The sequence below is a fragment of the Macrobrachium nipponense genome, chromosome 4, assembly GCF_015104395.2.
Source record: "Macrobrachium nipponense isolate FS-2020 chromosome 4, ASM1510439v2, whole genome shotgun sequence".
Classification (NCBI taxonomy): Eukaryota; Metazoa; Arthropoda; class Malacostraca; order Decapoda; family Palaemonidae; genus Macrobrachium; species Macrobrachium nipponense.
The window spans coordinates 24,863,566-24,868,565 of NC_061100.1; the positions used below are offsets into that span (position 1 = coordinate 24,863,566).

At 37.4% G+C, this 5,000-nt stretch overlaps 1 protein-coding gene across 1 annotated transcript in view; it reads right to left on the reverse strand.

Moving 5' to 3' along the window:
• Positions 1-5,000, reverse strand: part of LOC135210808 (uncharacterized) — a 168,480-nt gene that overhangs the window by 70,031 nt on the left and 93,449 nt on the right. Inside the window, exon 3 of the mRNA XM_064243677.1 lies at positions 1,823-1,884. The gene's annotated coding sequence lies outside the window, so the exon portion shown is untranslated. The remainder of the gene's footprint in view (positions 1-1,822; positions 1,885-5,000) is intronic.

Consider the following 5,000-nt stretch of genomic DNA (forward strand, 5'->3'; position numbering starts at 1 on the left):
TAAGATCAATAGGAACCCAGGTACGTGATGAAACTACTGAAAATCAATCAATATTTCGAACAATGACAATCAGATAAATGTTTGGAGAGATATTCAGAGAATAGTCACCAAAAGCCTGTTCATAGCAAAATTGCTTTTAAATGACGACAGTTACCACACCCCTATGAATTTAGGTACAGCCTAAGTCAACAATTGAAACTTAGGTAAACAAAAGAAGGACCACTGAAAATAATCAAAACAGTATCACCATCATACATTGTTATCAAGACAAAGGAAATAAATTAGAGGGAAACTCAATAATAACAATATGAGAGCTTATCTCTCTCTCTCTCTCTCTCTCTCTCTCTCTCTCTCTCTCTCTCTCTCTCTCTAATGAAATTTACTTGATATTTGTAGGTAAACAAAAGAGGGCCAACTGAAAATCAAGTGTAAAACATTATCACCACCATACATTGTTATCAAGACAAAAGAATTAAATTAGAGCAAAACAACAATAATATGAGAGCTTCTCTCTCTCTCTCTCTCTCTCTCTCTCTCCACCGCCAGCAAACGGCATCACAATAGATCCTGATTGCAAAATCCCTTTGACAAAGAATCGTCGTCCGAGGAGAATTAACTTACTTCTGAGAGACTACCCAGATGGGATGGGATCCGATCTCTTTTGACCACCAGACAACAATGGATGCTGTGGGAACGCCAATTCTTTCCCAGACAGATTAAAAAAAAATCACCTCCTGTACTTGTATTTTTTCTTGTGTTTTTTTAAATCTCCCGCTTGTCTCACTGTTGGTCTCGAGTAATTCGGGTTTAACGAGAGATAATGCCGCTATAATGTACGATTATTTATCTCGTATCTCGTTGATATTGTTATTATGTGACGTCTACGACTGTGAGTGAAATAACCAAATCTTTGTCTCTATCTAATCTCCCGCCTTTGTTTTTGTGTTTTTTCTTTTTTTACTAATCCACTTTCTTTCCGTTTCGTTTCCGGGTTTCTTGCGATCGCTCGTCGTTTGTTTTTCGGTGCATTCCCGTCCCGCTGTCCAAACGAGGTATCTCTCTCTCTCTCTCTCTCTCTCTCTCTCTCTCTTCTCTCTCTCTCTCTTATTCACTAAAACAAGCAGTTTGATATCCAGCTAGCTCTCTCTCTCTCTCTCTCTCTCTCTCTCTCTCTCTCTCATGCACACAAACGTACATACAGTTTCAAGCACGCAGTTTGAGATACAGCTCTCTCTCTCTCTCTCTCTCTCTCTCTCTCTCTCATGCACACAAACGTACATACACATTCAACCATGCAGTTTGTGAGATCCAGCTCTCTCTCTCTCATGCACACAAACGTACATACACATTCAACCATGCAGTTTGTGAGATCCAGCTTCTCTCTCTCTCTCTCTCTCTCTCTCTCTCTCTCACACACACCGAACAAAGACATGCTCCTGGCTGAGGAGAACAAAAGTGATTTTTCTTTCTGCTACAGTTACGGGTCACCAACGACTAATCACCCCCCCCCCCTCTCTCTCTCTCTCTCTCTCTCTCTCTCTCTCTCTCTCTCTCTCTCTCACGATTGATTCTCTCACACAGCATTACGTTAGTTTGCTGTGCATTTTATCTTCTGTAATGACGGTGATGACGAAGAGGGTATTGTCAATTGCCTGGGTGTCGTGTCATGCGAACTTTCTTTTTTGGGGTACTGGAATTCAGTTTTTTTTTTTGTTCGCTTCTCCGTGACTTTCTATGAAATCATTATAATTCGCATCTGTTTTATTGTGCCTCAACGTGTATTTTGTTTCAGTGTAAACTTATGAATGACAGAAGACAATACCTTGAGATTAAAAGTAAGTCCTTCCTTGGAGAGCCCAGCCTTGTTTCTCTATAGTTTTCTCTCTGCAAGAGAATAATAAAACTTATTAGTGATGCAATAACAAATTTAATACAGATAAAGAATGTTTATACAGGGGTCGATAGAAATAACATAATGAATGTATGTATAGATACAAACGCTGCTGATAGGAATTAATCACTTAATAGAAATATAGACATTTAGGGGCAGTATCACTCTACTTACAGAGTTTTTCACAAACAATGCATAAAAATGCATACACAAACACGAAACAGTGCATAACCATGTATACAGAAACACGAAACAATGCATAAACATGTATGCATAAACACGAAACAATGCATAAACATGTATGCATAAACACGAAACAGTGCATAAACATGTATGCATAAACACAAAACAATGCATAAACATGTATGCATAAACACGAAACAATGCATAAACATGTATACAAAAACACGAAACAATGCATAAACACAAAACAATGCATAAACACGAATTAATGCATAAACATGTATACAAAAACACGAAAAAATGCATAAACACGAAACAATGCATAAACATGTATGCATAAACACGAAACAATGCATAAACATGTATACATAAACGCGCCTATGTATACTGATGCACAAAAGTACAGTAGATACAGGTAATACACGAAAGCTACACATACGCATACGCGTCTGTGTTTGAGAGAGAGAGAGAGAGAGAGAGAGAGAGAGAGAGAGAGGATGATACCGAAGAAGACAATCATCTTGACATCCATCTCGTAAGCTGAAACTCGTCTTATTTCCAAGAGTTATGGCAAAAAGAAAAGAGAAAAAGACCCTTCTGGAAATCTTCGCAGATCGATAGCTGTCTATGACATGAGCTGTTCTTGTAAGTCCTCAATTGAATCTTACTCCCGCGGTTTATTTTGCGGTGTCGTGGTGACTCTAGAAGGAAAAATCTCTCTCCCTCGCTTGTTCCAGGAATGACTCTGTTTGTTGTCATGCTTCTTACGTATTTGTGTGTGTGTTTGTTTGTCAGCTTGCAAATGCTTGCGAAGCCGTATTACGCATGTAATCTGAGATCATGCTGGGAAGATAATATTGTTTTGTTTGTTGACGGTCGGTGAAGAAACCAGCAAATGACTGAATACGCAGGTAAATACCTTCAGTCTCTCAGTAAATTTAAAAAGCAAGTACATATCTTCATGTTTGCCTCGTAAGATCAACAGAAGCAGGTACATACCTTGCATGTTTACCTCGTAACACGAACTAAATTTAAACGCGCAAGTAAGCCATAAAATGACCATCAGGTATCTCACTGACTTCTTTTTCCCTAGGTCACATACTGACTTACTGACCTCAGGTCACTTACTGATTTATCTGGCCCCTGGATCACTTAAAAATGACTTTTCTTCCCCAAGGTCATCTGCTGACCTGCTTTGCCCATAGGTAACTGCGATTACTGACTTATCTGTCCCTAAGTCACTCAATGACCTATCCGTCCTCAGGTCATCTGCTGACTTATTTGCCGACGGGTCACTTGGTTATTAAAATTAATAGTTCATGATCACGACTGAGAAAGAGCCCGTGCTGGAACAAATTCATTTGAATTAAAAATTATAATTAGAAGATTAATTACGCTTGCAAACAATATCCAGCTACGTAGAACAGCAAAATAATTCGAAAAAAAGAGACATTTCCCTGTTCTCAATGATCCTCCATTACACAAAATTGAGATGTAAATTAATAGATAATTATAATAACATCGTAAATTATTACTCTTACGGTTTGGTCACTGGCGAGAGCAGACAAATGAACAGCTGCAAAACACAGACATAATGATTTTTCAGTGATTTAAATAATTAAGGAAAAGTAATTCACGGCAGTTTTAAAGGCAGAGTTTAGTCAATAAAAGTCCATCTATGTTCGTCACTTTGGCTTTTCAAGTAAGGATTTCTAGGCATTAAAAAAAAAAATAGAGGAGAAACGCTGAAATAAAATAATGAATCAGGTAAAATAAATACTACAGTTCTGGAACGTGAATGGGAAAGTATTCCTAGAACAAATGAGGAGAGATTCTTATGAACTTGACATTCTGGAGAACACAAGACGACAAGGACACAGCACGAGGAGAGAGAGAGAGAGAGAAGAGAGAGAGAGAGAGAGAGAGAGATGAAAAGCTTTACCTATAATATCTGACTGACGCTTCCTCAACACGCAAACACACACATACAACGAGAGAGAGAGAGAGAGAGAGAGAGAGAGAGAGAGAGAGAGAGAGAGAGAGAGAGAGAGAGAAAGATGACAAGCTATACCTATATCTGAGTGACCCTGCCTCAAAATCACATATTCTTTCATAAGCATAGACGGAAAAGTCTGATAGAATTAGAATGATTGGCAACTGAGCTCTAGAAATTCGCAAAAGCCAATGAATTATCTCTAAAAAGAGAAAGAAAAGAAGAGAAACGACTTACAAAGGGAAACAGAGGCTTTATTTAGTGTTGGGATAAAGACTTTGTCACAAAATGAAAATAAACGAAATTGCAAAAAAAAAAAAACTATAAATAAATAAATGAAAAACTGCAACAATTTTCCGCCAAAATCCCACTTACCAAAACAATTCATCGACTAATGCGGCAACATTTCAGGAGCAAGAGCCCGTGCTCACAACAACAATAACCAGAACAACAAAAAAAGTTATAAACTGGTTCACTGTGAAGCTCTCCAGTCACAACCGGTGAAGAGCCGTCATAGAATAAAGCAATTTCCATTTTTTTTAACCAAAAAACCACTAAATTGTAAGACACCGCAGCATCACTCATAATTAGAGTCAAGGTCACTGTTTCGAAAGGTAATGGGGTGCAACCGCATTCCAACTGGCGTTGTAAAACTTATTCCAAATGTGTTTGTACTCATTAAGATGTTTTTGTTTTATTTAGTTCACTATTTTCATTCTTAAACTGTCTGCATTTTTATCATTTTCACAATGTCATTCTATCCATTAAGACTCCTCCTTCAAGTATTTTCTTTCATTTATTTATATGTTATTATTCGATTTTCATCATGACTTGTTTTGTTTTTATTTAGTTATATATTTTTATCTTTAAACTGTCTGCATTTTTATATTATAAAAGTTATTCTATTCATTAAGACTCCGCCTCAAAGTATTT